The sequence below is a fragment of the Lissotriton helveticus genome, chromosome 4_1 (genome assembly GCF_964261635.1).
Source record: "Lissotriton helveticus chromosome 4_1, aLisHel1.1, whole genome shotgun sequence".
Taxonomy (NCBI): Eukaryota; Metazoa; Chordata; class Amphibia; order Caudata; family Salamandridae; genus Lissotriton; species Lissotriton helveticus.
Genome location: NC_136063.1, coordinates 1,770,538,839 through 1,770,564,880, shown reverse-complemented (window position 1 = coordinate 1,770,564,880; position 26,042 = coordinate 1,770,538,839).

The following is a 26,042-nucleotide window of genomic DNA, read 5'->3' as shown; positions in this document are numbered from 1 at the left end:
CTAAGGTTCAAATGAAGCCACGAAAGAATTTGTAACAATGAGGCATTCGATACACATGTGAGAAATGTGGCTATTCGATGAGGAGGAATGATCATAAAACAATTTGTGTTTAAATCAATGTAAAATACCTTCAATGATCGTACGAGGAGACTATTGTATTTTGATGCAGTGGATTGCCATTGAGCAATATGTTGTGTGAGTGAGTTAGTAAGATTCTGCTGTGAGTATGTGCGGGGTTATTGTTTGCTTGTTGTGCCTGGGCACCACCAATACGTACAAGTGTCTGTGGATGTGGTACTGTATTTATTGTAGTGTTTATTAAATATTTCTTAAATGTATTTGTGATATTTTGATACATGAAAAAAGGGTTAAATAAATTTGAAATACATGCCTGGTATCATAGCTTTATATTATTAGCTGTTTAGAGTCCTACTGTCTCCCCCCAATGCACACTGTTTATTTGTTTCTGGGGATGGGATTATGTAGTTCCCGTGTTCTTTATCCCTGACGAATAGCATATCTATTTATCATTTGCAGTCAGTGGGGTTTGCTCTTTTTTGATACTTGAAGGCACAAAGGACAAGCCCTTTATAAGAACACTGTGCCAAACGTCTGTAAGGTTTCTTTGAGACAAATTGATAATTCGTGATTTTAGTGAATTTTGTAAAACTGCAATTAGGTCCTCATTTCCTATAGTTGATTGTGTATGTTTTTGTCTGCCTCTTCCTCTGTATTGGTATGTTCCTAAAAAAGTCGACTGGTTTTTGATATTGCAGTTTTGGTTTGAGGGTCCCTCCCCAGGGTTGGAGTCGCCTGTAGATTCTGCAGATGAGGTTTTGGAGAAAGTAACACATTTTGTTTGGCTCTTTCCTGGTACTCTGAAAGTACTCTTCTTGAGTCAGGTCGAGTGTAAAACAAGTCTTTTATGAAAAGGCAGAATGTTTCAAATGTGAATGATTTCTTATCTCTCTTAAATTTGGTGTTTTTTTTATTGATGGTGAAGTCCTTAAATTCAGTAATGTCCTTCTTTACTTTTTTCTAGAAGTGGCTTTTCTTCTTTCATTGCTTCATTGTCTCTGATCACTTGTTCTAGTGATTGAAACTCTTCCAGCTGTTTTTTTTGCTAGTCTCTGGGCTGTCTCAATTGATAGGGCCATAAGGTCTTGGCTGCATTTCGAACCTATGTCTCTGAGTCCCTTCTAATATTCTAGATCCTTTTTAAAGGAATATATGATGATACATCGCATGCAATTACATTGTGGTTGTAACAATGCAAGTGTAGTTACAACGCGTTGCTATTACATCACAAAAGTTTACCACGCATATGGCTTTACCACGCAATCCATTACAACACAAAGGCATGCGCTGTAAAGGCATACACTTGGTAAAGGTGCTTAAGGTGAGTACATGTATATATATATTTATTTGTACCCCCTTTTACCTACCCCAACACCCATACCCCCTAAAACCCTAAAATTACCCCTACTGCCCCAGTACCCATACCCCTAAAATCCGAAACTTACCCTTACCACCCCAATACCTCTACTCCCTAAAATTCCAAATTGACCCTTTCATTCCCAAATCCCAAACCACCCTGAACCCTAAAAGTACCCCTAGCACCCAAAAACTCATACCCGCCCTGAACCCCAAAATTAAACCTTGAACCCCAAAACCTATACCTACCATAAACCCAAAATTAACCCTTGCATCCTAAAACTCAAAACACCCTGAACCCTAAAATGAACCCTTGCACCGCAAAACCAAAACCCACCCTGAACCCTAAATTTAACCCGTGCACCCCAAAACTCAAACACACCCTGCACCCTAAAATTACCCCTGGCACCCCAAAATCCAATTCCCCCCTAAACCCTAAAATTAACTCTGACACCCCAAAACCCATACCCACCCTGAACCCCAAAATTACCCCCGGCAGCCCAAAACCCAAACCCACCCTGAACCCTAAAATTACCCCTGACATCCCAAAACCTATACCCACCCTGAACCCAAAAATTAAACCTAGCACCCTAAAACCCCAAAACACACTGAACTCTAAAATTAACCCTCACAACCCAAAACCCAAACACACCCTAAACCCTAAAATTACCCCTTGCACCCCAAAACCCAAATCCACCCTGAACCCTAAAATTAGCCCTGGCACCCTAAAACCACACACCTTGATCCTTAAAATAAGCCCTGGCACCCCAAAACCCATACCCACCCTGAACCCGAAAATTACCCCTGGCACCCCAAAACCCATATCTACCCTGAGCCCTAAAATGATCCTTGCTACCCAAAACCTGTACCCACCCTAAAACTTAAAATTACCCTTTGCACCCCAAAACCAAAATCCACCCTGAACCCTAAAATTAACCTTGGCACCACAAAATCTTTACCCCTAAACCCCAAAACCTGAACCCACACTAAACCGTATATTTACCTTATACTTACAAGTAAAACACATATGCCTTTACCATTCAAGCCTTTACAACAAATCTTTTTTGTAAAGGGATGCGTGGTAAAAGCAGATGCATTGTATTGCCTTGCGTTGTAATGGCATTGAGATTTCATGGTAGTTGAGTTATTACTAGCGCGTTGTAATGGCAACACGTTGTAACATCTGCGTTTTAAAGGGTGTTTCCCTCTTTAAAGAATACCTGTATATTACATATCTGTAAGTCCCATTTGATGGTGCCTGCTTTTAGATGTTCAAGAAGAAAGTGTCCATGAAGTACGGTCTGTATTTGTTTCTTCTTACGTTCTAGTAGTCTGGCATCTTCGTTTTGTTTTTATTGCTGAAGAGTTCAAATTTACTGAAGAAAAAAGCAAGGGAGTCAAAATCAACTTTTGGATGTGATCCACTGAATATGACAATGTCTCCTTTATGATTTTTTTTTATTGTGGGCCCGTATTGTCTAGAGGGACGACTTATACGTTGATATCAAGGGCTGATTTATTAGAAATTTTTCCTAAACAGAAAATCCTCATCGGTCACCACCCACTTACAATCTAGTTACTAAGGGGTTGGACCTATTTTATGTCAGCAAGGTTAGACCACTGTAAAATTCAGCATATAAACAGTCTCCTTTACTGACACAACTTAAATCCTCTCTTGATTCATCATAGCGGCCACAAAACTTAATTAGCGTGGCCACATGTTTATTGTGCCATGCATCTTTTTCAACAATTTTATTTAAGTTTCTTAACACAACATGTCATAAACTATGGAACCCTATACCATTAGTGTAACTCAAAATGCTTTTTTGAACCATGATTAGTATTAAACATGTTTATATACTTGACTTTTTAAAATTACATAATTTCTACATAATAAACAAAAAAACATACAAAAACACTTTAAAAACCACATCTCATGATTGATGACAAATTTCTAATGTCCCAGTCCTCTATTGAATTATTCAATGAGCAAATTGTTTTCAATTTTCTTTGTACTCTTACACCATATCTAGGGGTTGGAAAAACTGCTTTTTTTACATGGGCTTTTTAGCAGGACCTGAATTTTTTTTTTTGTTTTCAGCAGGATTCCTTCTAACGCTGGATTCATTTTTCGAACAGCACTGAGAATATAAGCTGAGTTCTCTTTCTTTTTCTTCACTTTCTTTAGCATTTTTATATTTTATATTGAATGTATCCAGCACTTAGACAGTTATTTTGTAGACAAAGTTCCTAGTTTCTTTAAGTGCCGAGAGTGCTGCAAAGACATAGGGTTCCAAGTTTAGGACATTTTATGTTAAGTAATTTATTTACTTAAAAAAAATTGAATGACATGTAACTAACTGCCATTTGGTGTCATTGAATATCTTGGTGACTTTTCTTTTTGCTGGTACTCGGAATCTGAACTATATAGTTATCATGATTGCTAAATACTAATAAAAAGAGGTTAGAAAAGAAAAAGTTGCATGCCTAAACTGGAAGTGTTTAGGGGTATTTCAAACAATTGATTTTTTGGGGAGTCACAGTAGGCAGAGCATTTAGGAGAGCTATGGCTTTCCCTGGACAGCTAATAAAGAACCCATAGTTATTCTTGTGTTAGTTTTTTTGCTGACTTGTGTGCAGTCACCACTGTCCTTGTCTCACAACTAAAGAGCCCTTTGTTAAAATCAACACATGACTTGCAACTGACTTTAAACAACACTCCTCACTTATACAGTCCTTAAAGTATGCACTTTGTATCATACTTCACTTTTAAATTAAATTATTATTTAGCTAAAAAGTTGCAAGAGATTGGATTAATACTTGGGGTGGGCAATTGCTCACTTCAAGGAATTAGCAAAAACTCTTGTCAGAGTCAACCCTCAAAGACTCTCAATTAACCTGAGCTGAACACCCTAGATGCTAAGGCACAAGATAATTTAACAAAATGTGTAGAGTATTTATGCTGTACTAAAATAGTAATACAGTCAAAACTCTAGCAATACAAATTTAGAACAGGAGAGTAAAATGAAATTAATGAATGTACACCAAAGCAAAAAAAATCCAATAGGGTAACAGGACATATGAGCTTTAAAGGTTTTGAGTAAATATACTTCCAAAAAAGTGGAAACTCCAGTGGTAGTCTATAGTCATGTTAGACTAGGACCTAGGCAGAATATAAGGCCAACAGCAATGGAGCCTGGGTTAGATACACCAACCAGATTTGGCCTAGTTGAAGGTTTTTCCATGGGACTTACTCTTTTTCCTGGATGTCAAAATCCTTTAGCAGGGCAAGGCAGCAAGTTGTATCAACGGAAATCTTCATGAAGTCGGATAGGAATTGAATGAGGTACTGCTGAAGCCATTACTTATGGTGTAGAAACTCCAAGCAGGATAAATGTCATCCATGGAAGTCTTCTAGTCAGTCCAAAGCATTTTGTGTTTTCTCTCAGTCAAGATGTTTACCTTTGGATTCAGCCTTCGTTTTGGTGCTCGTAATTCTTCAGCAGGGCACCGGAGGTGCTCTGTGTTGAAGAGGGGGACGCTCATGCTGGAGAGTTGGAGGGAGCTCTTGAGTGCAATGGAGAGTCCTCCTCCTGGGCAGTGGGAGTGGTCCTTTCTTTGGATTTTCTATTCATTGGGGATGGCTATTGCGATGTCAAGGGCGGAGGTAGCATTGGTCCATGTTTCCGTGAAGAAGGCGACGTCTGGCGAGAGGTTGTCGAGCAGGTCCCAGATCTCTGTGGCATGTCTGTGTAGTGAGCACATACTGAGGAGGATGCACTACAGGGCTTTGGTGGTGCGGGACTCCGGTGTGGGTTCAGCGGTCTTGGGGGGGCTGTTGAGGGTGAAAGATAGTCGGCAGTGTCAGCAGGAGAATTGGCTGGGGTGGTGTTCGGCGTCGATCTCTGGCAGTAGTTGTTTCTCCAGTGAATTTGTTTTCTGCCTGACTAAGAGTACAAAAGGCAGGGACTTTCCAAGTGTTACCTAACACTTGCTTGTGACAAGGGAGGGCCTTTTGAAGTAAATTCAGTACCAGGTACAAATAAACTTGTCTTCCTGCTACAAGAAAAGAAAGCACCTCCACACCTAAGCCATTGTCTCTGCTCTGGGACCACGTTTTCATACCTCATCAGGGCTAATCACCCACTGAGTTACTGCGAGAGAGCTAATACAGATTAACTTCATGGCGCTTCAGGCAAGGAAGAGGAGCTACATTTCCTCAATATATATTAACACTCCAACTTTATCATTAATTTTAGCTTTTAACAAATGGTAAAAAGAGTGGTTTAATCTTATTCTAGATGTTCCCAATCCTGAGATAGCAGAATTAATATTTAATCTTCTTTCTCAGTGTTTTCTATGGGCCGGTGAGAGTCCTCATACAGTGAAAATAGCTTTTGGGTTTTGGTCACCGTAAGTACATATAAACTTCAAATTTCTACATGTCCTACCCGAAAATACCATGCACCCTGTCTTGTTGACTTTTATCATTATTGAAATGGAAGGTTTTCTCCTGTCAAAAAGGGTTATTTTGACATATCGCATTGCAGGATTTACATTGTAGTAGTCAGGCTACACAGGATGGGAATCATCCTTTACATCACGGTGATTACACCGCGATGCATTTACAACGCTGGCATTACAACGCAAGCGTTACATTGAATTCCACTGGAGGGCACTATAACCTAAGGAATAGTAAGATTTACTATTCCAACACCTTCCCCACTGTACATAGACTGGTGTTGGAATAGTAAATCGTACTACTCCTAAGTCCAGCGCCCTCCATAGCAAGTCATTGTTACGACTTGCGTTGTAAAAACTGCGATGTTACATACCGCGATCATTTTGATCGCGTTGTAACATCACATATTCCACAGGAAAGGCCTGTAGCCATAGCATAAGTGGCATTTAACTTCCAGGTGTAGGTTGCACTTTTTACACCATACAAAAAGGACTATTTGCTGATCAGAAATAAGCCAATTCAACCATATTTAAAGGGGAGCATGAGCACTTTACCAATAGCTAACAGGGCTAAAGCACACAGTTCTAAAGTCAGCAAATCAGCACAAAAATCTGTTGGAATATCACACAAAAATGGTTACTTCATGCAAGAGTACATTATTAATATATTCTCTAATATATGTAATTCTGAATAGATTTTATACCTCTAGATACACAAAATGCAACTTGCAAAAGTAAATTCCACATATTGAGCCACATAACCAGGATCAGTGGATTTCTTCCCTCGTACATTGCATTTTTAATAAAGAAAACTTGCTAGAATAGTGTATATTCAATTTTCACAGATCTAGGGTTAGATGTGTCAGCCAACCTTTCTTGAGGAGTGGCAATGCAAACTGGAGTGAGCACCTACAAAATAGTAGCCAGGTAGATCCCACCCTGTAAACACATGCAAAACTACTTATGTGAAAGGTAGATCGAGAACAAGGGGTTGTCTACAGAAAAAATACTGACATTTTTTGTGCGCAAATATTGCATATGGAAATGCATATTTCCTCATATTTAACTCATAGGAACTATTCATCTAGTTCTAATTGGGCATGAAGAAGTGTTTCATGTTAGATTACTGGGTATCCATGACTATTAAAGACTTCCAGGAATAAACCTGGGACTTTGGGGTCTCTTAGAGAGTCGTACATAGGAGCAAGTATTGGGAAAGCCAATAGGTATACACATGCCTAGATGATGTCATTTGTTTTATATTTTAAGCATAGGCCACACAAACATTTGAAGAAATTTCTAGGCCTACATTTAGTGACCATGTGCTTCTAATAATAAAGATTAATTGAAATATTAAACCTCAAATACCTTTAATAGAACAATGCAGGTGCATCCTCAGATGAGGTTTACTTAGAACATGTTTGATAACACTTTTTTAGTTTTAATGCATCAATTGAAAATATTATTTTTAATGACGAAAAGAAGAAGTATGATTCCTTGATTAAACAAGAAAAACTGGAAAGGAAAAAGAGGAAGGCAATGTAAATTATTGTTCCACAAGCCTTGATAATGAAAAGCACTTCTTTATAAGGAAGGTGTGCACAACTGATCAGGTGAAAAGCTATCACTGACAGTGTTAGACAAATAATTGATGCAGTGGGCTGACATCATGTCATGCTGCACTTTGTGATGGGCAGAAGAAAAATGTGAATGGCAGTTAACAGGCCAAGCGATGAAGAGGGCTTAAGCAAAGCTCTTCTGTATGTCCATATATGCATGCATTTTGTTTTAATTTTTTTATTTGTTTTAAATACATGTGGGTGGCAGAAAAGCTAAAACTGTATTTAGACCAGACCTAATAAACCTACAAGAGTAGATTTCTTACCGTTACAATCTCAAGCCCTATAAATCACAAACAAAAGACATGGTTACAAGCACAGCACTTTGTATTACAAACTGAATGATAATTAACACACCTCACAGCTCTCCCTTGATATATTTAATCAGGACAAATGTGCCAAAATGTGTCAGGGGAAAAGACCTTGAATAAGTCAGAACAGTATTGAATGGAGGGAGCTAAGATTCATTGAATCAGAAAGAATTTTCAAACGGCAGCTTAAGACATGGCTCTTTGGCATGTCTGATGCTTTGTGCTATTCACTCATTCTCTGATGCATTGCTCCCCCAGGATTGACTCAGCGAATAGAGCCACATTCATTATCGATTAGCACCAGGATGCTCCTTGGGAGCGGCAGTGAACTTTAGAAATGCAATATCCAATTCAATTCACTGTCTCAAATACTAACTCTGCAAGTTACGCTTAATTTCCTCACTGAAAACCCAGAATAGGAGGTATGTACCACATCTGGCAAATATATCACCCTTGGGTACTGGTACTTATAGTTGTGGTAAAGAGGTCGCTCTATTCAGCAGAATTGATAATCAAGTCCATTGAATCAGTAGGATCAGAGTTCATTACAACAACAAGAACTGGGAAAAAAACTTCATGAAAACGTAGATCCATCTAGGCTAAACCCGTCATATTTTTAATGAAGCATTGAAGTATGTCGTATGTCAGAACCAATTCACTTATACATTTTGAGAAACATTCGAACTGTTGTACCGAGCTTTATAACAGTATTCCTCTCCATAGGCAGCTCAGATCACTTAAAATCCATTAGCATTGCAAATCTGTAATTTGACACCAACGTTTGGCTTTTTATTGCTAACATGTATCACAAGATAACTACATTACCTTGTCGTTTGCACCTGTCATTTACAAATTGGTGCTGTCAGCAGTTTGTTATTTTTGCATAGCAAAGAGATAGTCCCAGGAAATAAGAGAAAAAAGTCATGCTTAGCAATAGCTTTCTAATTTAGTGAGAACAAATTCTTTTGAAAATGGTGCTATGCTGTACCCACACTAGAAGGGACAAAATACAAGTTTTACGTTGAGGAAATGTATCTCTACCATGCTAGACATACAAGGTTACATTTGTCAGAATCTGTAAATTCTGTTTACTATTTACTTTAAGTTGAGCACATTTTTCATAAATAATCGGAATCTGTTAAGTATGTTTCTCTGAAAACTGGTATCAATGAAGTATTGAAATCCAATAGCTCACTGAAAATAATTGAATTAAGTATTTGCTCATAGATGAAATACACTAGAAATTCACACTCCACTGTTAATGTCTTAGGCAGCAGGTGGAGAGTTTAGGAATTAGTTTGTGGTTCCTGTTATTTGGCCAAAATTAGACCTCACATCCTTCTTCAAAAACCGGGAAAGCTCCCGGCCCAGATGGAGTCCCACTTGACATCTTTGTGAGCAACCTAGACCTATGGGCTCCAATTGTCATGCAAGTCATGTCCGCAGCTTCACAAGTCGGCCTTATCGATTCCTGGTCTACATCTGTGCTCCTACCCATTTTTAAAAAGGGAGAACGCGACAACCCAGCCTGCTACAGACCTATTTCCCTCTTGGACTCGCTGGGTAAGGTCGCTGGGAGACTAATCTTGGAACGTCTCCAGGACTCGGCTAAAGAGAAGAAGATCTTAACCGACCTTCAGTTCGGGTTCCAAGAGGGATTGGGTACTGTCGAACAGGCCCTTAACTTGACACTACTCATGGGTAAATATGCTTGGGCCAAAGGCAGCAATCTTTATCTGGTCTACGTGGACTTAAGCTCCGCTTTCGACTGCGTAATCCACTCTAAATTATGGGAGATTCTGAATAATTTGGGCATAGATCCTCCACTCCTGAAATTTCTTCGAGAGCTCTACTCGGATGCCAAAGCATGTGTGAGGTATGGCATTAATGGCGAGCTATCGGAATCTTTCAGCATCACAAAAGGCGTCAGGCAGGGGTGCGTCCTTGCTCCATTTCTATTCAATATTTATACAAACGGATTGGAGCAAGCGATGCTGGTAGGCAATAAGGATCTTCCCTGCATAAACACCCGGCCAATCCCTGCATTATTATATGCTGACGATTCCGTCATCCTAGCGAGAACACCAAATCAACTCCAGCTTCAACTGGACAAGTATTGTCACTATATGCTTTCTCTTGGCTTAAAAGTAAACAAATCCAAGACTTTTGTTATGCATATTGGCAAGAAAGCTCAGAAATGTAAACCTCTCTATATTGACAATACTAGGCTAGATAATGCTAGAAAATATCCATACTTAGGGATCCTAATAGACGACCATATGTCCTGGAAACCTGCCACCTCCAGCAAGAAATTGCAGTTTCAGCGCACAACAACGGCGCTGACCTCTTTCTCAAGGAAATTGGGCAAGCCCGCTCCTGCTGTGATATTGAAAATCTATCAAGCTAAATGTTTGAGCGTGGCTACTTACGGAGCGGGTGTATGGGGCTATGCTCCCGCCACTGAGCTTCAAGTGATTGAAAACGATTTCTTGAAATATGTATTGGCTCTCCCCCGTAGTGCTCCAAATTACGGTAGCCACATTGAGCTCGGTTGGGATTATCTATCTGACACCATTAGATACCAACCGATCCTCCTCTGGCACCGTATCTGGACTAAGGAGCAATGCCTCCTTACTCGGTCGTTAATAACCGATTGCCTGACATTGACCCACTGGAAAAAGATTCCCTGGCTTTCTTATGTTTTTTACTTTTTGAACGACTTGAATTGCCCAGCAATTTTCACTAACCCTGTCTCACTAATGGCCATACCTAGAAAGACCTTGAAGAATTTATGTGTTACCCATTTAAGAGAACTACGCATGTGTTCTGAAATTGGCAAACAATCAAATACCCATTTAATGATGATACAATCCTCCAATGGTATACAACCATATTTGTCTTTTTATTTGTCAAATTATGATAGATATGTTTTAACCAGATTTCGGTTTGATTCCTTTTACCGTCTTGTCTCGTTCCCTGAGCCCCTAGATTGGACTCGTGAACTAATCAGATGTCCCTGTGACGATTGTTCTACTCAGTCTACTTTGCATGTAATATTATTTTGTAGCTTTTATGAGATCCCGCGTAAACGCTGGTTGGTCCCACTTCTCCGACAATCTGGACTGAGAAGATGCAGACCTGCTCTTTTGGCACTACAGTCTTTAGACACTCCATTTGCTGCCAAATCCACAGCTTGCTTTTTAAAGGCTTGCTTGAAAATTCGTTCCCAACTAACTGTTTCTGCATCATAAATTTTTCTGTTTTTCTATGTGAATAACTTTTATTTCATCGCCGCATAGGATATCACTGTACAGACGACTCTTTCAAAGATTTAAATTTATGTTTTTTGTATCTATCAGTTATTATTATTGCCTTTGTGGAAATTTTTTTAAATTGTTGCAAATTTTTGATAATGCACTTTTATGATTGTAAATTCAATCGAAATAAAGTTTCTTTTGATTTGATTGACCTCACATCCATTGCGTGGTATTTCCCCAAACACTTTGTTGTCACCCCTCCTGTTTTGCTGACTTTGGTTTTGTTGGCTTTAGGACCCTGTGCACTTTACCAATGCTAAGCAGTGATAGAGTGCATGTACTATCTCCTTCAAACATGTAAAAATTGGACAACACCTAATTGGCACATTTAATTTACTTGTAAGATGCTAGTAAATTGTACTGCATGTAGCCAATGCCTGTAAGTTAAATGCTCCTAGTGGGAGTGCAGCACTCATTGTGCCACTCAACAAAGAATCCTTTCTAAATAGGTCTTGCCTCTGCCAGTGTCCTGGGTCGCATGACTATGAATTGCATTGCTGTTGGTGTTTGTGTATTACTTCCAGATAATGACAAAAGGGGGGCATAGGAGTGGAGTGGATGGGCCTTCCTGGCATGATGATTGGGTAGGGGCTGCACCCAGCCCCACTTTCACATGAAGGTGCTTTGTCCCTTGGACACACAATGGTACCTGACATTAGGCCTGCTTTCCCTTTTGTCACCCTAGACAGTTTGGAGCCTTGACAGGGGAAGGGGAAAATTGTTCCAGAACCAGATGTGGGAGGTAGGGCAGGGGGCGCCCCATGCAAAGGCTGGCAGTTGGTATAAATATTGGACCTTCAGAACACTGCTGGACCTGTAGATGTTACAGAAAAGGACTGCCTTTTTATATGTCTCTATTGGCAATTAAACAGTACATCCACATGGTATATCATGGTTAGCAATATTGACAGCTGCGTGACAGGAGCCCTAAACCAACCCATCAATCACAAGTACTTTGATGTTGTTGGCTAGTAAGGATGGGCTGCATGGTTGCCAGAGAACTTCTAAGCAGCTTGAAGGACTGACTTACTCTCTGAGAAGGAAGATTGAACCTGCTTGCTTTCTTCCCAGGCTACTCAGAATGACTCCAAGGGTCAGTTGGCTGAGGTCCTGTGTGAGCTACAGGAACAGAACAAGCTTCAGAGGCCTCCCTCCAACTTCCCAGCTGACCTGCCACAATTGGGCCTACCAAGACCAGCAACGGGACCTGCCTGAGCACTGCTGTCCTATGCTGGATGTAGTCCTTGATCTTCAAGAGGTGACTCTCCAGGTCCTGCAGCCTTGGTTGGCATCAGAGTGTACTCCGCCTAAAGAAAACATGAAAATCCGAGTTTGGGACTCCTCATGACAACACACTGGACTGTTTAGGTCAAAATTCTGCAGTCTGTGATGACTGCCAATGTGCAGCTCTGGTGAACCCTGTTCTTTGCGCCAACAATGACAGTCTGTGCAACCGGCAATGCAAAACCTGCACGTTGTGCTACATCTATGACAGTCCTCAATGACAGCCAGCATGATGCTACAGCAACAACCATACACTATGCTTGACCGGCTCTTTGCACTACAGCAACGATTTTTCATGGCACCAGACCTGCTCTTCGCGATACAGTGACAACTGTCTGCAGTGATCAGCCTCCTCCTTGTGCTTGCGCTTCCTTTAATGTGAACAGGACTCTTGAGCTAGACTTTAAATGTAACTCTTCAGCGTGACTAAACTGATCTCTGTATCTGACCCAACTCCATTGTGGATGGCCTAAACCTTCAACTTTCCCTCAGTTTAGCGCACCCAGATAACCTTGATTGGTGCCATGTACTTGTTGGTGTTATTTTAATTAAATAATATGACATTGATTATCTCATGTTCTACTGATTTGGGTTTTGATTTTCTGTTTTTTTTTATTTACTGCATTTTTCTAAATTGGTTTGGGATTTTTCATGTGTTGTTTTTTCACCTTATTACTGTTTGTGTGCTGCATAAATACTTTACAAATTGCCTCTACGTTAAGCCTGAATGTTTTGTGAAAAGCCAAAGGAGGGTTAAGCACACGTTAATTTAGTGACTTTTGTGGTTCACCATGATGAAGATTGTAGTTGTTGCCTGAGTGGGGCTTCCACCACCTCAACCAATAACCCAATTTATTACAGCCAACAATAATGGTCAAACAGTACAACTCAATCCTTCTTGCTGGATATTTGTTAACTCACAGTTAATAAAATATATGAAAAGCACAAAGTCCCTAGTGTTTTCTTTTAAGTGCAACATAGTCTCAAAAAAGTAGAATTAGGCACAAACTAACTCAGGAATAAAACTTTGCTGGGGTCGTTCTTCCCCTCTGAAAATGTGTTCTAATTTCAATTGATTTTTTATGAGATAACAGTGGTACTAATGGCAAATGTATAGAGTTAATGCTAATAGTTTACAGTGCGTGCTCATTGATGTATGTCTCATACTCACATCTGGTTATCGACTGTCCAGAAACTTTCAGCTATTTTTTCGTGTTTCATATCGCGTGAACTTGACACCAAGGTATCACAGCACTTTACATGAGTATCAGTTGCGTTACAGACTGACACATTTATTTTGTTAGGCACTGGGAGATTAAGTGATCTGCCCAGAATCACAGGATGTTGAGCATCCCTGCCGAGATCCAAACCTGGTTCCCAAGCTTCAAGGTCAACTGCTCTAGCTGATTGGCCATTTTCTCTGTCTATCTATCTATGGATGGATGGATGGATAGATAGATAGATAGATAGATAGATAGATAGATAGATAGATAGATAGATAGATAGATAGATAGATAACAGACAGAAAGGTAGATAGATACATAGACAGATAGATACTCTGTCACTGCTTGAGGTTTGGCAGCACTATGCCAAACTATTAATTAAACATAAATGTGCAAAAAAAATAGTCTCAAGTGTTGTTTTCACTTTTTTGTTTCAGTGGAATATTTACACACAGTGGTGGAGTTGAAATATGGCCCAATTTCCCTATAAATTCTGCAGATTCTCTGTAATCTACCCCTGAGGCGAAAAGCCGGGGGCCACGCAGCCTAACTCTGAAAGCGCCTAATTGCATATTTTGATCTTGAAGTACTGCACATTATTTTAAAAAGTGTAAATATTTTAATGGTGTTTTTTAGCCGTACTTACACGCACGTTGGGCGAGATTAGCATCGCGCCAACGACCTGAGGCACTTTTTTGCATTCTCGGTGCAGCCGATCTAGGGGCTGCCACCGGAAATACACACCCCTCAGACGCCATCTTGAGGGGAGGAAACGGACGCGCTCCAGTTGTTGGACGCTCCGCGCCCTCCCGTCATATTTAAGGGGCGGGAAGGAGTAATCGGGTGATTCTCTGTAATCTACCCCTGAGGCAAAAAGCCGGGGGCCACGCAGCCTAACTCTGAAAGCGCCTAATTGCATATTTTGATCTTGAAGTATTGCACATTATTTTAAAAAGTGTAAATATTTTAATGGTGTTTTTTAGCCGTACTTACACGCACGTTGGGCGAGATTAGCATCGCGCCAACGACCTGAGGCACTTTTTTGCATTCTCGGTGCAGCCGATCTAGGGGCTGCCACCGGAAATACACACCCCTCCGACGCCATCTTGAGGGGAGGAAACGGACGCGCTCCAGTTGTTGGACGCTCTGCGCCCTCCTCAGAACTCCCCCACTAACATGCATAAATATAATCAGTCATCTCGGCCGCGGAGCGGGCGGGCGCGGCGGGCGCGGCGGGCGCGCCGGTGGCGCGCCGAAGGCGCGCCAAAGGCAAGCCTGTCTGCGCCTGTCGGCGACCTTACGCGGCCCGGGGCCCGTCCCCCTGGTCAGAACACCATAGACCGGTGTGGGATGGTAACTTATACGTGGCAGGCGCTATTACATCTGCGTAGGGTGCCTCCGCCGGAATGCTTACACATGCTGTACGTGGAGCAATGGCCTTCCAAGTGTGTGAGTTGTGGCTATACAATTCACAGAGACCGAGAGACGGGCAAGGAAGGTAATGAACTCTCGGCCTTACTATTGAATTGTCGATCATTGAAATGTCATAGCATGAACATTTATGACATGCTGATGGATGACAACCCTGATCTGGTTTTCTTGACAGAAACCTGGCTGGATGAGCAATCCCTCCCAGATATTAGAGAGGCCCTCCCCTCCGGCTATAACATTCTCCATATTAATAGAGGGATCCAGAGGGGGTGGGGGGATAGCTATTATCCATAAAACCGAGCTGCCATGTTCACTTGAACCGGTTGCCATTAATAACTGCGAAGCTGGGCTATTTTCCATTTCGGTTGGCCCGAACTGTACTATTAAGGGTTACCTTATCTATCGCCCTCCTGGTGTGGCTACCGTGCTCATTGAGAGTCTCCTGGAGGCCATAACGCAATCTGCCTTACGCCATAATAAGTTCATGATTGTAGGAGACCTTAACGTGCATTTGGATGATGTCAACTGCCGAGAGGCTGTATCCTTGATCAATTCCCTTAGAGCGCTGATGTTTGTTTTGGCTGATAATAGAGCCACTCATCAAGCGGGGCATTTGCTGGACCCAATCTTTGTAAATTGGGAAGATATAAGTGTATCTGCCCCGATTAAGATTGTGTGGTCCGATCATTATATGATCCCCCTTAAAATTGGAAGACTGCCCAAAAGGGCGCCTCTACAGAAACCCCCCGCCATCAGGCGCAGGGACTGGAGGAATTTCAGTCACGATGTCTTCAGTCAAACCCTAGGACAGGACCCCCCTAAGCTCAGTGACAATTTGGTTGAGGCATGTAGGAGGTATGATGATTGGGTTGGGGGTGCACTGGATAAAGTTGCCCCCTGGACTCAAAAAGCTACGGCACGGAGCACGAAATCTGCTCCGTGGTTTACCGCCGAGCTGCGTGCCGCCAAAGCTAAATGTAAGACTTTGGAGCGTAGATGGAGAGCGGAATATGTCCCCTCACTACGTGAAGTCTATAAGAGTGGATTAAGGTCCTACCACAGTCAGATTAGGAAATCGAAAAGAGATTACTATCATAAGAGGATTGACTGTTCAGAGAACACATCTAAAGAGCTTTTTATGATTTTGAAGGAACTCTCCACCCCTCTAGTGAGTTCTGGGGAAGTCCCCCCTTCGACAAAGTCATGCAATGAGATTGCGGACTTCTTTGTAGGGAAGGTAGAAAAGATCTATGGATCTTTTCAGATAAACCCAGAATCCACAAATCCCCCTAATTCTAGCGGTGAGAATCAGGCAATGAACAAACTTAGGGAGTTTGTGGTCCCCCGAGTAGAGGAGCTAATTAACATTTTATTGGACATTCACTCTGGCTCCCCCTTGGATGTGGTCCCTACGAGGATTCTTCGCAGTCATCTTCCCCAGGTAGCGGAGCATATAGGTAACATGGCTTCACTTTCCTTCCAGGAATGTCTAGTTCCGGACAGCTGAAAATTGGCCCAAGTTGTCCCGATAAAAAAGAAAGCCCACATTAGCATGACACAACTGGATAACCATAGACCAATCTCCCTCCTTCCCTATTGTGCGAAGGTAGTGGAGAAATTGGTTAACCGACAGCTGGTGAGCTTTGTGGAGGAAAATAAGCTCCTCCACTCGTCTCAATCGGGATTCAGGGCCAAACATTCGACGGAGACCGCCCTTCTTCTATCTACGGAACTGTTGCGGAGTAGGGCTGATGAGGGTCATACGGCCGCACTGGTCCTATTGGACTTAAGTGCGGCGTTTGACACCGTATCACATTCCGTATTACTAGGCCGTCTAAGTGAGAAGGGAATAACTGGTCCTGCTCATGAGTGGTTAGTCTCCTTCCTCATGAACAGGAGATTTCAAGTGCACTGCCCTCCATGTAAATCCAGTATAAGATGTCTCAGACAAGGGGTTCCACAGGGCTCGATCCTGAGCCCCACGTTATTTAATCTGTACATGGAACACCTTGCCAAACTGGTGGAGTCATATGGTGTTGCCATTGTCTCATATGCAGATGATACACAACTGGTGATCAATCTATCCCGTGATCCAGTTGTGGATGCTGAGAAATTCTCGGCCTGCTTGGTGGCACTTGATGGGTGGATGAAGCAGAACTATCTCCGCCTTAATGGTAATAAGACTGAAGTTCTTATCGTTGGTCCCTGTCCTTCCATCTGGACTTCTGCCTGGTGGCCCGTAGAACTGGGCTCTGTCCCTGCACCGGTGGACACAGTCAAAAACCTTGGCATACTTCTGGATTCTAATCTAGCCTATACTAATCATGTTGATAATGTTGCTGGCAAATGCTATGGCATTTTGAAGGTCCTGAGGAAAATCCTTGACCTATTGCCTCCCAGCACCAGAAAAACAATGGTTCATGCCTTAGTTACCTCCCATTTGGATTATGGGAATTCCCTCCTATGTTGACTCAGTAAAAAAGGCCTAATGCAGCTGCAACGCGTCCAGAACGCAGCTGCTAGGCTCGTCCTGAACCTCCCTAGGAGGGCCTCTGGGAAACATGCATTGCGTTGCCTGCATTGGCTTCCAATTAAAGAACGCATTAAATTTAAAACTATGTGCATTACACATCGCATAGCTCACAGAAAGGCACCTTCATATCTCCAGGAGTTGCTTCCTATCTATCGTCCTTCGCGCCTTCTTAGGTCAATGGGCAGCATGCTATTAGTGGTTCCTCGGATCCACAGAGCAAGGATGGGAGGACGATCCTTCAGACTCCTGGCCAGTAAAGACTGGAATGACCTACCCATCGAATGGAGGATGGAACCGTCTGAAGCAAGGTTCAGACAGAGGTTGAAAACCCATCTCTTCCCCAAGGTTAATTAGTTTAGTTCTTCCTCCCGGTCCTAGTGCTTCTTTCTGAGCTGGGCTGATATGACGATTATTGGGATTTTCAGCGCGGGGACGCACTGTTCTTTGTGCAACCATGCGCTTAACAAATGCTAATAATAATAATAATAATTAGAATAAAGTCATTCTATCAATTCTTTTGGTGGAAAAATTCTTAATATGTAAAACCATTAGTATGTAGATCAGTGAATAATAAACTGCATGTAGAAGCAATTATTAAAGTGCATGTTGAATATTCAAGTCAGTTACTGAGAAGGATTGCTATAAGCTTCATCACAGAATTGGTTAATCTATGTGTTTTTCAAAGTATTTGGCTAGAATTATAGCAATTTGTGAAAATTAACTAAATTGTGAATTTCTGTTAAAAGTGTATTTACAGCCAAATATGAACAGGATGATAGTGCCAAAAGTGAAATTGCTTACAGTTTAGTCTGCTTGATTGACATCATACATCATAGAGGGACCATCACCCGTTATCTGTTATTAAAGTAATACTTAAGCCTTGTGAAATATTGACTTCTTGATGGGTCTGGAGGCATCAACCTTTCCTGAGGCCTAACTGGTTTCATTGGTGGCTGATGACCTTTGAAAGTGGTGGGGCATAATACGAGCTGCCTGCCCAGAGTTCACACCCTTTTTCTTTTGAATTTGTCTCATTCATACTTAGTCCCTCTCACATTTACTATCTCATTTATTTGTATCTATTACATTATATCATTTATAAAAGTGCTCTGGCACCTAACAGGTGTATTGGCACTGAGAGAATTCCAGTGGAGGAAGAGTGAATGATTCCTATAGTGTAAGCAGTAATTAAGCTTGCTAAGAAAGACAATGTTTAATACTATTTCACAACTTTGTGAACCACCTGGTTTTTAGTGCCTTCCTAAAATGTAGTAAGTTGAGAGACAATCTCAGGGTGTCTGGAAGATTGTTCCATAGACGAGCTGCTGCAATCATGAAGACTCGTCCCCCTTCTCTAGTTTTCCTAACTTTGGACACGGAGGCCAGATTAACTGACGAAGAGCATAGGCTCCGGCCTGGGGGGTATCATCTTATCTTCTTTTGTAAAGGGATTGGGCCGAGCTCATGAAGTGATTTTTAGACAATACGGAGGGCTTTAATCCTAATTCTTTGTCTCAGTGGTAGCCAATGTGAGTCTTCTAATGCCAATGACACATCTGACCTTCTGGGTCTATTCAATGCTAATTTAGCTGCCACTGATTGAAATCTGTGCAGCCAATTAAGATGGTATTCTGGGGCTCCCAGAAGCAAAGTATTTCAGTAATCCAGCCAGTTTAAGATGACACTTCAGACTACCAAAGATAAGTAAGCAGTAGTGGAAGAATCTTATTTAGTACTCTACTTATGGTAAAACAAGACCCAGCAGTCTTATTTATGTGAGAATCCAGGCTCAGTGTTTTGTTCAAAGGTAACCCCCATATTTCTCGTAACCTCTGACGGAACAGGAGTCTTGTCAGAGGGAACTCACCACAAGTTAGGGGAGAGTAGAACCATAGACTTAGTTTCTGAGCAGCAAAGAAATTCTGTCTTGCTGCCATTAAACTGCAAAGAGTTGGAATTCCCCCTCACTCACTCTAATTCACTTTCTCTCACTTACTTATTCTCAATGATATTCACTCTCACTTCTTCCATTCACACAAAAATGTACTCATACTAAATGGTTCTTATTCTCGCTTACAAATATACCTACACACACTCATTGACTCTGGACCCTGGCACAACTGCACATGCTGCACCATTGAAGGCAACACCCCTGACTCACTCACACTCCCTCTCACAACCTCAATCAACACACTCACAACACCTCCCTCACTCCCTTATACTCACTTTCACTTATCCATACAAACTCTCAAACTCAGACTCACTTTCACCGTAATTGACACCCTCAAATACGCCCTTGCACACACTTTCACTCAAACCCATTCACTCTCAATCACACACAAACACATCTACATATGCCTAGATAAATAATATTCTTTTTTCCTTCACTTGCTTACCATGGTATGTTATCTTATGTTATCAGGGATTACTAAAGCGATTACTCTGAAGGGTGTCCCGGCGCTACAAATGGGAGGAAGGGCTAACAGGAACGTGACAATTTGCTAACAGAAGTCAACTATTGTAAAAAAAGAAAAGTTTTCAGTAGTTTCCTGAAAGGAAGGAGGTTGTGTGTCTGTCTCAGCTCCAAAGGGAGACTATTCCATATCTTTGCTGCCTGAAATTGAAATGACCGTCCACCAATTCTTGCAAGAGAAAAATTGGGAACGCAGGCTCAATGCAATGTTGCAGATCTAAGAGTGCGACATGGATGGTAAATTTGTGCTCTCTTCCTGAGATACAGGGCCCCCAGCCCGTGAAGAGACTTAAAGTTCAGGACCATAGACTTAAATATGATCCTCTTCGAGATTGGGAGCCAGTGCAAAGATTTTAGATGTCTAGACATATGCGTTCTGGGCCCGAGCAAAAGGATGGCCCTGGCCGCAGAATTCTGCACAACCTGCAGGCGTGTCAATAAATAGTCCGGCATTCCCAAGTAAAGACTATTGACATAGTCCAGTCGAGAAAGAACCAATGCCTGGACTATGATTTTTTTATGCATTATATTGAGGAGGGGCAGAAATTGTCTAAGCATTTTCAGCACTCCAAAGCAAGAGCCTGTGACCGATTGTACTTGGGAGTTCATGGATAGGTTGTCATCCATTCTTACTCCCAGATTCTTCACTGACTTTACCAAGGCTAGGGGGGAAACATATCCTGTGGCCACCAGTTATGCCATATGATATCTGGGGGAAGACCAAAAAGGACAATTTCAGACTTGTCAGGGTTACATTTTAGTTGGTGAAGTTGAAACCAGGAAAATACTTCTGAAAGACAAGCCTTTATGGGTTCACCATTTAGATCTGACTTTCTATCACATGTAAAGAGCAATTGAGTATCGTCCGCGTACGAGACGATTTTGGCTTCATAAGCTTCAGCCAGATCTGCTAAAGGAGACATATAAAGGTTAAACAGTGTGGGACTAAGAATAGATCCTTGCGGTACCCCCACCTTAAGTGATGGAATGGATGCTGAAAAAGGGGGGGACCAAACTGTTTGCCCCTGATTTTCTAAAAACGAGGTAAACCACTGAAGTACCTTATTTCGATACCCGCATTCCATCAGCCTACTTAGGAGCTGTTCATGAGGTTCGGTATCGAAGGCCGTAGACAGGTCTAACAAAATCAATGCGGCCTTCCCTCCCCGATCAGAGGTCTCCTTGATGACTTCAGAGACCTCTAGGAGTGCGGTCTCGGTACTAAAGTTGGATCTAAATCCATATTGGTTTTGGTGGACAATAAGATTAGATTTCGCATAGGTGGTATTCACTTTGTTCACATATTTTTCCAAAACCTTGGAAAAGAAAGGAAGCAGAGATATTGGTCTGTTATTTGAGGCTTGCGCAGGGTCTGTTCTAGGTTTTTTCAATAGGGGCAATATTTTTGCCTTCTTCCATCTATCAGGAACCTTACCAGACTCCAGCGATAGATTCAGAACCTGATTGAGCACGGGGTTAATAATCTCAGCAATAGCCACCATTATCTTGGCCGGCCACGGGTCAGAAGGAGATCCTGATTTTAGGGTCTTCATTCTTTCCTAGGATTTGTCCAAGGGTATCGGAGGGAAGTACATAAGTGGTGGACCCTTTGGCTGAGAGAGAGGAATGAAAGACACTTGACTTTCACCTTCTGGCCTTGGCGTCTCTAAAAAAGTGTCCTTTATCAGTTTTATTTTCTCGTGAAAAAAAGAGGCTAGGTGATTAGTTCATGCTTCAGTGGGGGTAAATATGCTAGACATTGCACAAGGGGCTAAAAACTCTTTAACTCTTTTAAAAATTTCCTTACCTTGGTTATCCGACCGAGCTATTTTAGCAGAGAGGAAGAGTTTTTTCCCTTCAATTATTTCCTTATGATATTCTTTTAGTGCTGATTTGTATATGACTTTGGCAGTGGGGTAAAAATGTCTACGCCAAGCCCTCTCCAAACGTTTACACTTACTCTCACTAGTCCTTAATGCAACGGTGAACCAGGGGGCTGAGGCCCGTAAAGCTTTGCCTGGGCGCTCCGTGAGAGGGGCAAGTTCATCTGCCCGTAGTTGGAGACAGTTTTCGAGTTCATCTGCATCCTCCTCCACCTTACTGTGGAAGGGAATAGGGTGAGTAATTAAGATCTTGGAGAGAGCATCCGCGGTTATTTGACTAAACGGCCTATAACTCCGGGCCGGAGGTCTTCCCTGAATTTTACTGGGAGTAGATGCCTTCTTAAACTTAAACTCCATCCATGCATGGTCGGTCCATACTAACGGGACTGGATCTAAAAATACCATTTTATCCGTGGAAAGGATCTGGTCCAGAATATGGCCTTTCTCATGAGTTTTTTGAAAAATAGATGGTATCATATTGAAGAGAGCCAAGGACTCATACAATCTCCTTGGCTCCGAATTCGAGTCCTTGTCCATATAAATGGTAAAATCGCCAAGGACTAGGCAATGTTTAAAGGTAGTAACTAAAGAAGAGACCGCATTGCTGATAGTTTCATGAAATTCACCTGTGGGGCCTGGGGGTCTATATACCAGGATGCCTGCTACCGATTGTTGTGCCGATACCCTGATATGCAAGCCCAGGCTGTCAGCGCCAGTTATTTCAGCTGTGGCTACCATAGTGCAGGAGAAGTGATGTTTAAAAATAATAGCAATGCCGCCCCCAGTGCCAAGTGCCCGGTCTTTCCTAAGTATATGATAGTCTGGAGGGATGGCCATGGCAATAGCAGGAATATGGTGCTGGACATTGGAACTAGCAAGTCATGATTCTAAATGAGGAGACAGACTGGGCAGCAAGGGAAGGTTTGAAAAGAGGGATACTCACATCAATCCCTCTCCCATCTTCTTGATAGGACTGCAAGCATAACCCTATAATAATCTGGGACAGTGTTGGGGATTCTGCCCCTGCTGCTCTGGGTGACTTTTTATTGGCTTCAGATATGCACTTTGTGCCCTGACAGACACATTTTTGCAGATATAATGTGCTGTCTGAGGCATGTGCAAGCACAGTATGTCTGCTAAATAACATGGGTTGTGCCTATGTGAGGGGATTGTAGTTGAACTGCACCTCACGGGTATGTACAATCCAGACATGTAGCTACAGAGTGTCATCAGGAGACGGGATCGTTTTGTTTAGGTCCATTTGGAGTAATGCTAGACAAAACCGGACATTGCATGGCAATAAACAACTCAGAGGACCTTATTAAGCAGGAAATTAAATATGAACAGCAATTGCAAGAAGAGCTCAACTGCAACTTTTGTCTATGAATTATTGTTGTGGCTCACCTAAAAATCATAGATTGTATAAATATTATATATAATATCCCAATGAATCACGTCTTGTTCTCTGTGGTAGGGCCAAGGATGCTGCTGTATTTAGGGTGCAGCGGTTGCGAGACATTATGTTATGATCGGATATTGCGACAGCGAGTCTGCTTTCCTGCGTTCCTGCAACTGCATTGCATTGATTGATGCTTCTTTTTTGGAGAGTCAGGTCCGGTTGAAGCTCTGGAGAAGGGGTGAGGTTTTCAGGTGTGAATAAGTGACATTCCAGAATAGGCATCATCTGAAAAGAACAGCAGGGCTTTAATTTCAGAGTTTACCCAGGCCTGCTCGCTGCAGCACTGGACTCTAGACAGGAGCTTTGTCCTTCGCATGGCTCTCTACCCACTTCTGAGCACCTGCAGGTGTTCTGCAAGTCAGATCCTGACAGCCTGTGTACACAGGAGCTACTGGGGCCTTGATGGGCTTCCTGTGGGTTAGGGATGTGGAGGTGAGATGTCATGGATGTGTGGTGCTCAGTCTTCCACCTCTCTGGGTGGATGTATGGTGTTTTCAGACTTACACCTCTGTGGGTGACAGGCACCTCCTCAGGATCTTGCTGTGCCAAAGCTTGGCCCATCTGTGCTTCAATGACATGTGGCTAGTGACTGACCCTCAGCCACAAGTGCACAGTACAGGGTATAGACTGTCCTGTAGTGCATCCTTATGGCGATGCACATGGCCCATTTCCTGACCTTTCAACATATAGATTTTGGTCTACACCTTGTTATGGCACGTTCAGCAATACTGGTTCTGGGTGGGTGGAGCCAATAGAGGAAGTGGGTGGGGTCAGTGGAGTGAGTGGGTGGAGCCAGAGGTGTGTGGGTGTGGCCTCCTTCATGCCTCAGCCCCCCTCCTACTCCTTCCATCTATAGGAGCCAGGAGACGAAGCAGAGAGAGCTCACCTGCACAATGGCACTGTTCATGAAACCATGAACCTTGTGTTTTCAGGAACACTGCTCCGCATGAAAGATGCTCAGCAGAGAGGCAATGTGGGGCATCACAGGAGGCACTTATTGTGATCTTCGGTATGCACTGTGGGGTTATGGAGATCACATCATTTCAATTTCAAACATTAGAGAGACTGAGCTCTTCTCTGCACAGAGGTAGTCAGTGAGATGCATATAGGTAGACCTACATAATGTGATCCCAGCAACAAGCAAATCAGCACATCACTCTTAAGTGGATAAAAAGGAAGAGAGGTGGGAGATTATTGCATTAGGAAGGGTTGGAGCACGGTTGGGAGTGTAGAACTATTGTTAGATCAGGAATTGGAGATCGAGTGCAGGCCAGGGTGTGGTTTAGGTTGGAAAGGGTGTCTGTGCTACAGTCATCATGTAAAAATGTAATGAGGAGTTTCTAGTGATGATGTGGTATCATTATTATAATTGTTGACAGGATTAACGGTATAACCGTAGAAACTTCAAAGGGGAGCATAAATGTTCAAGTGATGCAAAGGACTTACTGGGGAAGAGTTATCAGATTGTCTATAGCTGGGGATAAGCAGAGTTTGATAGTACTGCTTCATAAATCTTCCCTACTGCCTCTAAAATATGAATATTCAAAATAGAACCTTTTGATTAAAGACATGCATTAACTCGGATCATCTCAAGTAACAAATGTTCTAATTTGTTCACCTCTGGAAGCAAATTAAATAATGATAGTATTTTAACATAATTTACTAACTAAAACACACGTCAATTCAAAATGACCCAATTTCGGATATGGGAAATATCATATTTTACTCAGCATGCTCTCAGCCACTTAAATAATATCTGCTACCAGAGATAAAATGAGACACAATGAAATCAAATATACTGGATGTATTAGCACAAAATCAGTAATAGGTGTTTGTCAGCTTGCCAGGTTGCAATCAAATGAGAATAGATCACTGGAGCAGCATTTTGTAAAGACCTGCCGATGAAAAGCCTAACGTTTGGAAATTTGAGCCACAGTGTAAAATACACGGTCCTCAGCTGTAGAACATCTCGTGTGAAGTACACAGACTGTTTCCCGTGGGAAACCAGACTCCAGTCCATAGTCTGCCTTTTAATGGAAACACAGGATACCTTCTCCCGAGAGGGATGCAGATATCTGCTGTTAAATGGAAAATGCAAAACACTTTAATCTACGAGACCTGGTGTATATGAAGGGTATCTCATGCATGCCACATACATAAAATATAAATCATGAGATAATGGAAAAGATAGTGCCTTGCCAACTCTATTATGCACAGTCATAAAATCAGTGTCCCTGAGAAGATGTAGGGAATGCTTTTAAAGGTCTTCGACTTTGCCAGTGCTCTGCCTCCACTGAGGTTAAACTGTAGACAATGTGAACGGGTTTGTGATATCCTACTTTCGAAGTTTTATGTAGCTTGAAGTAGTCCCTAAGAGGTGCATTTTCATTTTCGATCCTACACATTTGTGCAAACTTAGGGTGCATCGAGCATTCTTGCCTTCGCAGACGGGCCGAGTTGCAGAATAGGCCCGTTTGCAAATGCAAAAAATGCTTTCCAGATGCAGCAACCCAATTTGTGATTAGGTAACCTGTTACCGAATCGCAAAATGGGCTTGCGAGTCGGTATTTTGAAGGGGCGAGTTTTGAGCTTCCTTTCCAGATACCGAATCGTA